Below are 15,895 nucleotides of genomic sequence, written 5' to 3'. Positions count from 1 at the left end.
GACTTCGCAGGATCAATCGAGTTCGCCGGTCGTACTAGCGAACTATTTAGCGAATCGAATATATATGTGTTCATTAGTACATATTAGACAAAATTATGAAAACTGTCTTTTTTTTTTTTACTAAAAAAGCCAGAGAGACTGACTTGCAATTACTTTTTCCATCAATGCGAAAAGTAATCGCAAGTTCGTCACATTGCCATGACAATATTGCGTGTATTATTCACCACAAATTCTTGCTATGAAAAATTGACCATCTTCAGAGTACAAGTTGATTTATATAAAGTCAGTCTGAAAAAATGTCGGTGCTACAATATCTTAAGTTGTACGGACCGGATGAAAGTTCCAACTCATCTGAAGACGAAGGCTTCCAAGGTTTTTGTGATCACGAACAGCGTGTGGATGAATCTGGTTTTGAAGCATTCAAAGCTGCAGTGAATGGAGAAATGGTACCCAATGTAACTCCCCCCGGAAGCTGGAGATCCTTTTCCAGAGCCGTTCTGAATGAAACCACGGGAGAAGCACTTAATTCTCACATAAATCATAAGGTTAGCTCAAATGCGAAATTGCCCGAGTGCGGAGGGGCAAAGATCACCCGAAAAGAGCCCAGTAACGTTGCCGAGCGTTTATCTGAACACGGCGTCGGCTCTTTCGAGAATATATCCACGCTCAAAGAACCCACGGAGAACATCTGGAAAGATCCGATTGATTCGGACGGAAGCTTTTTCGATGCAGAAGAAACTTCTGCAACTATGAAACGAACGGAGAAAGCCATTCAAAAGGAAGACTCTGCCAAGAAACGGCGCATGTCGCATGGTATTAAATTAGTCGATTGCAAATGCAAAAAAACGATGCCCTGGTAAAGTAGATGCTAGAACACAAAATCACACCCGCTTTTGGAATTTGGACAGCCTTGGCCAGGATTCATTTTTTAGAGGAACGAAAGATCGTTTTGTACTGGATGGACCAAAGAAGCGGAAAAGCTATGTATTCAATTTGATGTCCGAAAATAAACTGATTGAAGTTTGCCGGAAGTTCTATCTGAATTCAATCGGTTACAATGAGAACTGCGGGTAAGATGTGCTGCTCTGTGATAGTGTTTAAAAATCTGCTGCAATAAACATTTCCTTTTAGAAACATGGTTTACCGATGTGTCGATGGTGATAATAATTACAATCGAAGAGTGTCCCAGAGAGGAAAACACACTCGTGACATGACGAAGAGAGATGCTGTAAAAGCTCACATCAATTCCTTCAACCCAACGATTTCACATTATCGACGTGAGCATGCTCCCAATAGGCTCTATTTGCCATCCAACCTAACGGAAAAAGCGATGTATGAGCATTATCTCAATAAAAAAACGTTCATGTCAGCTACCAATTCTACGGCCGTGTTTTGAACCAGATTAATATATCCATCGTTAAATTAGGCCATGAAGAATGCGAGCTGTGCACCCCTTCAACCGAACATCAAAAACAATCGGGACATTCAACTACGTTCAATTGTTCAATCCTCGGAAGGAGATGATCTTTGTACGATCTGTGACAAATTTTCTGTCCACTTGAATTTCGCAGCCATGTCTCGAGATGCTTATCGAAAGGATGGAGATAATGTAAAACCTGGATGTGTTGTTCTGGCTGTCGACTTGCAAAAGGTAGGTGAAACCACTTTTTTTAAAATAACGTGTTTTGACCCCTGTATATTTTAGGTGTTGAATCACCAAGACTTGATGGATACAAAAGTATGGACCAATGTACGAGTTCACTATCTGACGTTTGAGCGGTGCCGTGTTATTTACGTGACCATGGCAACAAGTGAATTCGGCACCGCCTAAACGTCAAAATAGTGAACTCGTGCATAGGTCCATTGTTTTTCTTTTTCTCAGCGTTTACTGGCGTATAATTAAACTTTTGCTCCGGTGGGTAGCTACACGAAAAATCTACCTGTTATAACATGCCTGTGGGACGAATCTATTGCTGGACGCCATGCTAGTGACATCGCAAGCTGTTTCCATCGTGTCATCCATCGGTTCAAAGATTCAAAAGAAATCATATTTTGGCTAGATAATTGCAGTGCTCAGAATAAAAATTGGAATTTATTCCAACATATTATACTGCTGCTCAACTCCAATGATATTAAAATTAAAATATCATTCAAGTTCTTCGAAACTGGACACACTTTTATGGCAGCCGACAGTGTTCATGCTGCAATTGAGAAAAAAATGCGTAAAAGTAAAGCAGCAGAAACTTTCCCGGATTTTGCAGGAATAGTTAAAAATGCGAAGAATCACATGGAAGTAATGGATATGAAGTTCAACGATTTTTTCAACACTACCATGAATACAACTCAATACATGATAAATCAATGCACACCCCGGCCGTATATTGAAAAAATCAAACACATTGTTTTCAAGAAGGGAAGCTACGAACTTTCTTACAGCAACGATTTCGATGGAAGTAAATTAATGAATTGTAGAAAAACTTCACAATGGACTGATTTTCGGCTTTTATTTTCTAAATCGACTGTTTGCCGCGCCGGTTAACGTGTAACTAATGGGGCAGCCCCCTATCCGGCATTAATGAGACCCCCTTCTACACTGCCTCAGGGTCGGCATATGCGCGTGATAAACCGCGACCAAGAAAACACTTGAATACTATCGAGCGTCACTTAAACCCACTTTATTGACTTGTCTTGCACACAGGTACCTTTATTTCCTCCCACTTCCTTACAGCCTATCTCCTACCTTCCACTTCCTCTTCTTCTCTTCTTCTGGTGGCGGGGCCCCTTCTTCGTTCCGCTACCACACCTTGCTTCGTCACCGCCGGTTCGCTTCTCTCCTCGGTTTGACTGCGACCGCGACTCCTCTCCGTGTTTCCTTCCTACAGTCTTCCCCTTCCTAGACCTTGGCTTGCCGATGCTGCGTCGCTGCTGGCAAAATGGCGTCTCCAGACGCGGCCTCAAGCACAAGGCACGCGTTTGCAGTCTCGAGGGTAATGAAGAGTACTGCAGCGTATTTCAAGGCGGTAGGACCACTCAAGATCTTCGGGTCTACTACGCGCACTCCAAGGCCCACGCTACGCCAAGACAACGGCCAAGGTCACTCCAAGGTCACCAAAAGTAACACTAACGGTAAAACCAAGGGTAAAACCAAGGGTAAAACCAAGGGTCCTGCGGGTATTTGGAGGACAAATGGGGGGTGTGTTTTAATTATGGGGACGAATGGGGGCTCTTGTCGAGGGTCTGTTACCTGGATGCTTCCAATAATTCACACTATCCACTATCTTCTACTCTTTTCACAACTCTTTCTACTCTTTACAAATTTTCTGAACTTCCGACAGACGTCTATCTTGCTTAATATTTGGCTCGATAATGATCCAGAGCAATGGTGGATATCCTTTTCAGAGCCCTCGACCTAGAGTTTCCCGCAGTTTTCTAAATTCGCCCCATCATGGCTCCTTCTACACCACCCCCAATGGCCGCCCATTCTGCTCGTCCAGCGATGCCTGGTGGTGAGTAGCGGAACTTGTTTCGATGTGGCTGCATGCTGTCCAGTGGGCGATGGGTGGTGATGCACACGAATACTCAAACACCTTCTTGGTTTTTTCGTACAAACTATTACATGGAACACTCTACATCGCGAAAATCTCAAAAATCTCGGACAGACAGACACACCACTGGTTACAAACGTTAAACTGCCTCGAGTGGCACATTTTTGTGCAATATATCCGTTCATTCGTTCTCATACACCCTCACACACACATATGTAGCATCGATTCAATAGCGGAAAAGGAACAGGAACCACATCAACGCAACGGTAGCAGATTTGATTTCGAGAATAGACTTTGCGTTCGAACAGTGTGGCCGTTCTTCTGGAAATTCTGGTACAGATACTACAACTCGGCCATTCCTGACTACTGATCGTCCCGATCATACAACCATACATACAATCACAAATTATAATGCGGCTTATTTTTACTTACATATAAGTACTGTTAGTAACCATTGTGCTCTATTAACTTCTCGAGATTAGTAAACTAAATTGTACACCCAAACCCAAAAGTGTTGCATTACTTATCATCTATGTGTTGATGTGCAGCTCTATATCTTCCAATTTCTTATCATCTGAATCACGCCAGTCCGCCCAGCGTTTTATTCGGGCAGCCTCGACTATGCCATCGTAAGGTAGTTGAGATATTTGACCGTTCTCAATGTCTCTAATTACATATCGGTCATGGAGAAGGACTTTATGGATTCGATATGGCCCTTTAAATTTGGGAACAAGCTTTTTATTAGTACCAATTGTGTTGTCAACGTTCTTTGTAACAACAAATTCTCCTTCAGAATACTGTACGGGAGGAATATGCTTCTTATCGAAAATATGCCTCCAAATTCTTTGCTTGTGACTCTTGGATGTTGTGCGCAGCAACATCACGTATTGACGAAAGATTTCGTGGCACACCAGCATAAGATTTCTCCTCCAGAAATTCAGTGAGCAAATCGACACTTTTACTGCGTTGATTTGCACCGAATAATAGCACACTGGGAGTATGACGAGTAGTTGAGTGGATGGAATTATTGAGAGCACGCTCCACATTACTTAACATTTTGAACCAATCAGAATGTTGCACAGGTTCGGAGACTTTTGCTAGCATAGACTTCAAAACTTTGTTGACCCGTTCGACCTGTCCATTGGCTTGAGCGGAAGCTGTAGCTACTTTAACATGATCAATATTTTTATCAAGAAGATAAGAACTAAACTCCATAGACGTGAAACATGTTCCACGGTCACTGATGATTCTGCGAGGACGACTGTAGTATTCGAAGTATTTATCGAGGCAAGTACAAACCTCTTTTGTACTGGTTGAATTTACTGCATATAGTTTAACAAACTTTGTGAAAGCATCGATAATAGCAAAGACGTGTTTTCTCTTCGAAAGTATCGATGGCAAGGGACCAAAGTGGTCTACATGGACGGTGTCAAAAGGAATAGGGTTCTTAGGGATGTTGTACAATTTCCGAGAACAACTATTTGACGGAGCTGAGTACATGATACAGCGGATACAGTTTTTAACAAACTTTTCGACTTTTGCTTGCATGTTTGGGAACCAATAGTATAACTTAATATAATCGATGCATTTTGTTATTCCGAGGTGACAAATTTTCTCATGCGCCTGCCTTATCACATTCGTTTCCATTTCCTTAGGTACGTACAACAACATTTTATCGCTATCAGATTGCCGGTAGACTAGACCATCTTCTAAAGAGAAATGCTTCACGGGACCTTTACTTAACTCATCTCTAATCCTGACAATATTCTCATCTCTATTTTGAGTAACTTGCAGCTGAAAAATAATGTCGTCCGGACTTACGGCAGAAACTGATCCGAGTTACTCAACGTTTGAATGGACACCGCAGGATAATATCGACTCAGAGCATCAACATGGTTCATCAGCTTACTGCTGCGGTGCTGGATAGTGTAATGATAGTTTTCGAGCTCCAAGGCCCAACGAGCTATTCTATGATTAACGATTTTTCGGTTGAGAGTCATTGTCAGAGTTACAATCAGTAATAATTCGGAAGGCGATTCCTTGAAGATATATACTGAATTTACGCAATGAGTATATTGAGCTTCTCGAGAATTTTTAGCATTTCGATCACTTCCTCTTCACTTCGAGTGTTACGCGCCATGGTCTGGTACTAGTTGGGCACTTTGCGAATCTTTTCTCAAAACCGCAGACCACCAAAAAAGTTGCGCGCCAATCGATTATGCGCCGACTTGTGGGTCGGTCAAAATCAGTGGACTGACACGGCTGTCATCCTGCATCTATTTTTGCTCTTCCTCATAGGGTTCATTCATTTATTTCATAACACTGAAATTGACCATTTTGGACACCCACCCACCCCCTTGTAACGCTTTTTGTATGAATATCATTCAGTTTTGTATGGGCCGTAACATCGTTAGGACACCCACCCACCCCCTCCGGCGTTATGAAATTTGTGAATGGGCCCATATCGTTTTGGTACTTTGCGTTTTGGTACCCACTTTCTGGTCGCTTTGCCCTAACCTTGCTCCTGATTTTAGAGTATACGGCTCATACGCTGCTAGTGCTAGATTCTGGCAATTAAACATATCGCATTTAATCGTCGTATTTGATGACGCTTTTCATTAGTTCATCATTTTGTTTAATGTTTAACGCATTGGCGAGGTATCATTGATTTTTCCTACCCATAAAAACATATGTTTTGTCCCTCCCAAAATAATCAAAACAAGAACACTGGACGCCATGTTTAATTGATGTTGGGTGGGTAAATATTTGCTCATGCCACCCCCCTGGTCAAAATCATTTCAATCGCTTGCAACTTAAACACAAGAAGGTACGAACAATTTTATTCCGTATGCTTTTTATCGATAAAACATTTATGATCGCTCTCCAGTTTAGGGCTCGAGCCCTAAAAGTGATTCACTTCCTCGGCGAGATATTTTGACATTTCTTTATTTACTTTTTGGCTGGCGCACAACTCGGCGCATGGGCCACCGGCGCGCAACTTGTTGGACAGTCTGCGGATTTAAGTAAAGATTCGCAATAGATAAATGCTTGTTTACAGCGATCATCAAACTCGAATTTAACATCCGGCTTAGTCAATGCACGCAATAGTTGAGAGATAGCAGAAAATGAAGGAATAAACCGACGGAAATAGGAAAACAATCCAAGACATTTGCTAACTTCTCTGGTGTTAGAAGGAAAAGGCATACCTCTTATAGCTTCAATGTGAGAATTGTTTGGTCTTATTCCTTCTTTGCTTACCGAAAAGCCTAGCAAGTCCACCTGTGTATAGCAAAACGAACATTTCTTAAATTTGGAAAATTAAATTTTCCAATCTGTATTCAGCCATACATCGCAAAACACGTCGCAGCAATACCAGATGTTCCTCGATAGTATCGGTAGCCAAAGGGGCCGTCCATTAATTACGTAAGGGTTTATGGGGGGAGGGGGTGTTCCAGATTTCTTACGCGCCAAACAAATTATTTTTAATTTTCATACAAAAAATCTTACCATGGGGGGGGGGGGGTTTCAAAAACTGCCAACATTGTCTTACGTAATTAATGGACCGCCCCAAAGTCACATCGTCCATGTATACAACAACCGTACCTTCCTTAATAAATGAAGCGAGAACCATATTTATAAACCGCTGAAAGACTGCGGGAGCGTTTCGCTATCCAAACGGCATCTTGACGTACTCAAACTGGCCTTTAGGGGTAACAAAAGACGTATAGGGAGATGACTCAGCTGCTACATTTACCTGATGGAATCCGTTTCTCAAATCAAAAACGGTAAAATACCGTTTGCCTTCTTTTTTTTTTTTTTAATTTCTTTATTAGTATCATTCCAAACATTACATTCATTTCTTATATCTAGGTGTTCTGTGTTATTAGAAAACACTATCATCCTAATTTGGTAAAACAAATTTAAGATTTAATTAACATTTTGTTAACAACATATTACATTGCATTTGCCGTAGCAGTTCAGATTTTTTACAGGTGAGTTGATTTCAACTGTTTATAAGAGAAAAAAAAACGCTTTGAATATACTTAACCTAACTTAACCTAAACATATAATGCATTAATCGTGGCAATAGAAGATTGCAACGATTTTTGCCTGAAATTATTTATTATTTTATTTGACATTTGTTCCAATGTTTCAACATTGGATATTCTATGTAACTCATTGGTACTATACCAGGGAGGAAGTCTCAGAATCATTTTCAAAATTTTATTTTGAATTCTCTGCAGAGCTTTCTTCCTGGTATTACAACAGCTAGTCCATATTGGTACAGCATACAACATGGCTGGCCTGAAAATTTGTTTGAATATCAAAAGCTTGTTCTTAAGACAAAGTTTTGATTTTCTATTAATAAGGGGATAGAGACATTTTACATATTTATTACATTTGGCTTGAATGCCCTCAATGTGATTTTTGAAAGTTAAATTCTTATCTAGCATGAGCCCTAGATACTTAACTTCATCTGACCAATTTATTGGAACCCCTCTCATCGTGACAACATGTCTACTTGAAGGTTTCAAATAAAGAGCTTTTGGTTTATGTGGGAATATTATTAGTTGAGTTTTGGGAGCATTAGGAGAAATCTTCCATTTTTGCAAGTATGAAGAAAAAATATCCAAACTTTTTTGCAATCGACTACAGATGACACGCAGGCTTCGTCCTTTGGCGGAGAGGCCTGTGTCATCCGCAAACAAGGATTTTTGACATCCCTGAGGTAACTCAGGTAAGTCAGATGTGAAAATATTGTATAATATTGGTCCCAAAATGCTGCCTTGAGGAACACCAGCTCTTACAGGAAGTCTTTCAGATCTGGAGTTCTGATAATTAACCTGAAGTGTACAATTTGACAGATAACTTTGAATTATTCTAACAATGTATGTTGGAAAATAGAAGTTTTTCAATTTTACAATCAAACCTTCATGCCAAACACTGTCGAATGCTTTTTCTATGTCTAGAAGAGCAAGACCAGTAGAGTAGCCTTCAGATTTGTTGGAACGGATCAAATTTGTTACACGTAAAAGTTGATGAGTGGTCGAATGTCCATGGCGGAATCCGAACTGTTCATTGGCAAAAATTGAATTTTCGTTGATGTGGGCCATCATTCTGTTCAAAATAACCTTTCCAAAAAGTTTACTGATGGAGGAAAGCAAACTGATTGGACGATAGCTAGAAGCTTCTGCAGGATTTTTGTCTGGTTTTAAAATTGGAACAACCTTAGCATTTTTCCATTTGTCAGGAAAATATGCTAATTGAAAACATTTGTTAAATATATCAACTAAAAATGATAAGCTACTTTCTGGAAGTTTCTTGATGAGGATGTAGAAAATTCCATCATCGCCAGGAGCTTTCATGTTTTTGAATTTTTTAATAATAGTTCTCACTTCTTCCAAATCAGTCTCCCAAGCATTTTCGAAAACGTTCTCTTGATTGAGAATATTTTCGAACTCCTGAGTAACTTGATTTTCAATTGGGCTAATGAGTCCTAAATTAAAATTGTGCGCACTTTCAAACTGCATAGCAAGTTTTTGAGCTTTTTCGCAATTAGTTAGTAATAATTTGTTTTCCTCTTTCAATGCCGGTATTGGCTTCTGAGGTTTTTTCAAGATTTTCGATAATTTCCAAAAGGGCTTAGAGCCAGGGTCCAATTGAGAAATTTTATTTTCAAAATTTTTGTTTCTTAATTGAGCAAAACGTTTCTTGATTTCTTTCTGCAAATCCTGCCATATAATTTTCATAGCAGGATCGCGAGTGCGTTGAAATTGCCTTCTTCTCACGTTTTTAAGACGGATCAAGAGTTTAAGATCATCGTCTATAATCACGGATTCAAATTTTACTTCACATTTTGGAATTGCAATGCTCCGGGCTTCAACAATGGAATTTGTTAAAGTTTCAAGAGCATTGTCAATATCAAGTTTAGTTTCTAAAGAAATGTTAACATCAAGATTAGTGTCAACATGCGTTTTATATATATTCCAGTCGGCTCTTAAATAATTGAAAGTGGAGCTGATAGGATTGAGAATCGCTTCTTGGGATATTTGAAATGTAACAGGGACATGATCAGAATCAAAATCAGCATGAGTAATCAGTTGGCTACTGATATGTTCGGATTTCACCACTAAACAACACTAAAGTTATTAGCTTCTGGGATTCAACTGACTTCCACTGTCTTTATTGCTGAGCCTATTTATAGCTATCAAAACAATAACAAGTTACATAGATCAATGCCCTCTTTGTTTACTTATGTACCAGCATTACAAATGATGCATAAACTATAGACCGGCGCAATCGTCGGCTGTATTCACTTCCTTCAACAAACCCTGACGTTACAATACCTTCCCCTTTTAATTAGAAATATTAATAATTCAAGTAATAAATGTATTCACTAGATTCAATTCAATAGTGATTGTTTTAAAATTCCATTAATACATGCTTCACTTTCTATACACAAAATCCTTATCAATTTTTTTCTTTTTCTCTCTAGTCGATCTTCTGAGCACCGGATGACATTGTGGAGTAGGTACACGAACCGACTTCTGACTGCCTTGGAGTAACCTGGGGTGTGGTTCACGAGCTGTAGGCAGGGGTGGTTCGGGACTGAACCCCCTGAATTCTTCATCGCTTTCATCTAGCTCACAAAACATCCTTTTCTTTGCTCGTCCGGTATTTGATGAAGCGTCTTCCACAGCAGGCAGCTGGAGCGTTATATTACGCCTTCGTCCAGACTTACTCTGAATTTTCACCTGCCCCTTGTGGGCCGAGATGAGCGTTGACCCGATGGAGATCTGTAAAATATTTTGAGAGATTTTTTTAATAAATGTTGCATTAAGCCATTTTTCTATATCTTTAGTGTTGTGATTTTTATAGTAGACCTTATCTCCCAATTTCAAATTAGCGTAAGGGTCTTGCTCATTACTTTCAATAATTTCACATTTCGTTTCTAATGGTTCGGTCAGGTGTTGTTTGTAATTGTTCTTAGGATTCACTAAATCAAGAATTGTTTTTGGTTTAAAAGATAGTACACTTTCTGAAGGATACTTTCCCCCTTCAGATAAACAAGTATGTCGGTAGTTGAACAGAAAATAATTTATCTTGTCTTGAAGATCCATCGGTTTCATAGCAGGGTCCAACAAAAATTTTTTCAACACCTCCTTAGTCACTCTAACTAAACGTTCTGCCTGTCCATTACTTTGAGGATGGTATGGCGGACTTTTAAAAACTTGTATGCCTTGCCTCTCTAAAAAACCAATAAAATAGGTTGAATTGAAGGGTGGCCCGTTATCTGTTACTATTACATCAGGAAGTCCGAAACGTGAAAAAAATGCTATAAATTCTTTTACTACTTTTTCTGCATCCGTACCATACTTCATCCAAACAACCTCTAACCATTTCGAAAAGCTATCAACTATTAAAAGAAAAGTGCGCCTTTCAAAATAAAAGAAATCGGCGTGAATTCTGCTGAAAGGTCTCGAAGTAGAAATCCATTCTGAGGTACCCTTATGTGTAGGGACAATAGATGTTTTTATACACACTTCACAATTTTTTACAAATGATTCGATGTCACTATTTATCCCAAACCAATAGAGGCTTCTTCTAGCTTGTTGCTTCATTTTCACTATTCCTAAGTGGTTTGAATGAAGTAATTGTAAACATTTTCTTTGTAGTGCAACTGGAATAATCACTCTGTCTTGGAAAAGGAGGCATCCTTCGATTTCCTCTAAATTTTGATGTTGTGAGTAGATATTTTTGAAACATTGATCAATTCTTTCTGGCCATCCATTTTTCATAAAGGCAACAATTTGTTGCAAAAAGAAATCCTTTTTTGATTCTTTAGCAATCGTTACATAATCCAATGGCAGCTCGCTAGAAAAATTTAGATGTTTTATATATTGCTTTTCCAAGCTTTTGGGGACTTCTATTTTCAAAGGAAAACGCGAGCAGAAATCAGCGTTAGCCATTTTGTTGGCTGGTCTGTATTCTATATTGTAATCATAAATAGCCAATTCCATAACGTAACGCTGAATTCTAGTCACTGAAATTGAATTTCGTCCTTCTTTTCCAAAAATTCCCAAAAGGGGTTTGTGATCCGTAAAAATAGTGAACTTTTGGCCAAACAAAAATTTGTGGAATTTTTTAACTGTTGATACCACTGCCAAAGCTTCCAAATGAAGTATGGGGTAGTTCCTTTGAGCATGATTGAGTGAGAATGACGTAAACCAAATTGGTTTTTCTACCCCTTCGATGACATGTGAAATGACTCCTCCGAGTCCATATGAGGACGCATCTGTACTAACCACAATTGGCTTTTTGGGATCATAAAACGTCAAAATATTTGCTTTCAGCAGTTTTTCTTTACAACCCTCAAATGCTTCATCGCATTTAAAATCCCAAAGAAATTTTACCTCTTTTTTCAATAACATATACAGTGGACTTAACGTTGAGGATAAATTTTGTAAAAATTTTCCGTAATAATTTACGAGTCCCAAAAATGCTTTCAATTCTGTTGTGTTCTTCGGTTTGTCAGCTGCTATGATTGTCGATACTTTTTCTGGATTAGGTAAAAGTCCATTGTCGGTTATAATGTGTCCTAGATATGGCAATTGAGTTACAAAAAACTTACATTTTTTTAAATTAACTTTGATATTTGCTTTAACTAATCTGTCTAATACCAATGTCAAACGTTTGTAGCAGTCTTCAAAATCCTTTCCTGCTATGAGGACATCGTCAAGATAAACATACACGTATTCGATATCTTGCAAAATAGTCTCCATCACCTGTTGAAAGATGGCTGCGCTAGAAGATGCGCCTTGTGGGAGCCTATTGTAAGTGAAGAGACCCTTAATTGTGTTAATGACAACAATTTTTCTTGAGTTTTCTGATAACTGCAACTGAGTATACGCCGTGGTTAAATCCAAAGAACAGAAAATCTTGCAACCAGCTAGTGATGCGAATAAATCTTGGGCAGTTGGCAATGGATACGTATTTGCAATCAAAACTTTATTTATAGATACCTTGCAATCTATTACTAATCTAATATCACCATCTTTTTTAATAATGACTACTGTTGGAGATGCCCACAAGCTAGTTTTAATAGGTGTTATAATATTGTCTTTCTCTAGTAAACCTAAATGATCCAATACTTTATCCTTCAGTCGATAAGGAACATCGTAGGGTTTACGAAAAATTGGGCGGTCTTCTTTTAATACCAATTCCGCTTCAAAGCCAACAATAGGAGATGAAAAATCTCTGTTGAAAATTTCACTATAGCGGCTTTTCATAACGCTTAATGCATTATCTATATTGTCCTGTACGCTGTGCACTGCTCCAAAACTGGTAGATTTGTCCATTTGCAAAAATTTTTCTCGCCAACCATTGTAAAATACATCCAACCAATCTCTTCCAATGAGAGCCGTAAACTTATGGTCTCCATCCAGAACAACTAATTCCAAATTAGAAGAATTACCGTTTAAACATACCGATATTAAAGCTTTTCCATAAATTTTCAAATTTGATCCGTTGATCACAATCAATTTTTTATGACTCTTTCTCACATTAATGCCACTAAATTTTTCCAAAAATTCTGTTTTACTAATGACAGACACTGCCGAACCACTATCTACTTCCATTAAACATACTCTTCCTTCTATTTTGACTTCGAGTAGACAAGGTTTGCTTACTTTTCTAATAGAAGAAATCATTAAACATGGATAGTCACCTTCTTCCTCACTTTCCGAATCATAATCTACACGAAGCCTTTTGAAATAGTCGTGGACTTCCTTAGGATTGGTTTCTGCTTTCACTGAGTTCACCGATTCGCCCTGATTATCTCTGTATTGGTAACAATTCTTTTGGATATGACCCCGCTTCCTACAAAAATGACAGACAAAATTGGCGTATCTACCTCGGCTCGAATTTCGTTGGCCCGACCTTGACCGTCCTTCAAACTTTCTAAAATTAGTTCGTAAATTTCTATTTCTGCTGAAATTTCTTTCTCTAGATCGACTACGATCCATTCTGTCTATCCTGGACTGTCTACCTCCGAGGCGGTGCTTGACAGAATTAACCCCTATTCCTGCTCCTGTCTCAGCAAAATAGAGAGTATTATTGTTCGCCATTTCAAAACCTTTAATAATCCTTTCAGCCGACCTTAAATTTAAATCTTCTTCGTTTAGTAAACGCTTTTGTAATTCCCTATTGTATACTCCGAACACTAATTGGTCTCGAATGGCGGAATCTCGAAATGCGCCAAAATCACAGGATTCTGCTAAATGCTTTACTGCTAATATATAATTCTCTCCACTCTCGCTTGGACTCTGTCTTCTACAACGAAACTTGTACCTCAACATTATCTCCGAGTCAATTTTGTCTAACCTTTCCTTTAATTTTTTTTGTGATTTCGGCGTAAGACAATGTTTTAAGGTCTGTAGCTGGGTACAGAAGCTTCAACTCCTCAAATACCGCCAATCCTGCACAACTCATAAATATATCTTTTTTACGATCTTCAGCAATGTTGTTTGACGAAAAAAAATATTCTATTAATTCCACATAATTTGAAAAACTAGTGCCGGGCACATACGGATCGATTGTGCCGATCAACGCCATTTTTGACTGCACCGAATCAATTGATAAAACTGTGCGCACCTGAATTAATAATAGAAAGTAAACCACGTACCTGTTTGATACTGCTAACGTCCTCAATCTTCGATGTTGTCCTCAGATGTTTCTTCCACCTCCAGATTAGTTTTACTTCAAGGCTCCCGCTATTCCCAACACTTCAACTCCGCCGTTCTTATTCCACTCACGAACCGTTTTTTCAGCAAGTAAAATCTGGCGTCGCTTTTCCGACCGGCTAGAAACCACAAATTAATGAAATTGTAATGGCCGCTTCAAAATTATTACACTCGGCGCTTTCTACCACTGTATTCGCCAGACAAGTATCCTCCTTGTGCGAATCACCACAGCTTGCAGGAGTTCGATTTGCACCTGGTCAAACAATATGTTCTCCGTATAGCAATTTTCCCCTTCACCGTTCCAACAGCCACCAAACAACAGCAACTTCACCAACTACCACTGAACTTTACTCCAGCCTTACGACACAACACTGCCAACTAATGCACACGAATCAATATCTCAACTTTTGCTTTCCCTCGTCGCCAACTGATATGTTCGGATTTCACCACTAAACAACACTAAAGTTATTAGCTTCTGGGATTCAACTGACTTCCACTGTCTTTATTGCTGAGCCTATTTATAGCTATCAAAACAATAACAAGTTACATAGATCAATGCCCTCTTTGTTTACTTATGTACCAGCATTACAAATGATGCATAAACTATAGACCGGCGCAATCGTCGGCTGTATTCACTTCCTTCAACAAACCCTGACGTTACAGCTACAAAGATGACTAGAGTCGGTTAAGACCAAATCGATCGTAGATGGATTTCTAGAAGAGGAAAAACATGTGGGGCTATCAGGGTATTTAATTGAGAAATATCCTGAAGAGCACTCATCAAATAAAATCCTGCCGTTGGAATTACTTTGAGAATTATTCCATGACCGATGTTTGGCATTAAAGTCACCAATGACAAAAATTTTGACTTATTGCGAGTCAATTTACGCAAGTCAGTTTGGAGCAAATTAACTTGCTGTCCAGAGCATTGAAAAGGCAAATAGGCAGCTATGAAAGTATACTTACCAAACTGTGTTTCAACAGAAACACCTAAAGTTTCAAAAACTTTAGTTTCAAATGACGAAAACAGTTGATGTTTGATACGCCTATGAATGATGATTGCAACTCCCCCACATGCCCCATCAAGTCGATCGTTACGATACACAAAAAAGTTAGGATCTCTTTTGAGTTTAGATCCAGGTTTTAAATACGTTTCGGTAATAACTGCTATATGCACGTTATTAACCGTAAGAAAATTAAACAGCTCATCCTCTTTACCATTCAGAGAACGAGCATTCCAATTTAAAATATTTAAATTATTATTTGGATCCATTAGAAAAACGTAATCCAATAACAATTTGATTTGTAAATTTTACACCTACTTGGACTGCTTCAGTCATAGTGGTGGCTTTGAACATTGCATCAATCATTAGAGTCAATTGTTCAGTTAGAAAATTAAAATCAGAGGCAGACATGTCATGTGATTTCCCATTAGAATTTCCGGTAGACGAAGATGCGGAGTTACCTGTGGCGGTAGGGTTTTTTTCCATTTGATTTGAAACAAGTAGAATGGGTACCCATGGATCGAACGGGGGAGGAGTTCGAATTTCCTGCTACGATATCGGCAAAGGATTTACCGTGGGTAGATACATTCGAAATTGAAAGATT

Source organism: Aedes aegypti, chromosome 1, assembly GCF_002204515.2.
Source record: "Aedes aegypti strain LVP_AGWG chromosome 1, AaegL5.0 Primary Assembly, whole genome shotgun sequence".
Lineage (NCBI taxonomy): Eukaryota > Metazoa > Arthropoda > Insecta > Diptera > Culicidae > Aedes > Aedes aegypti.
This window is presented reverse-complemented; position numbering follows the sequence as displayed.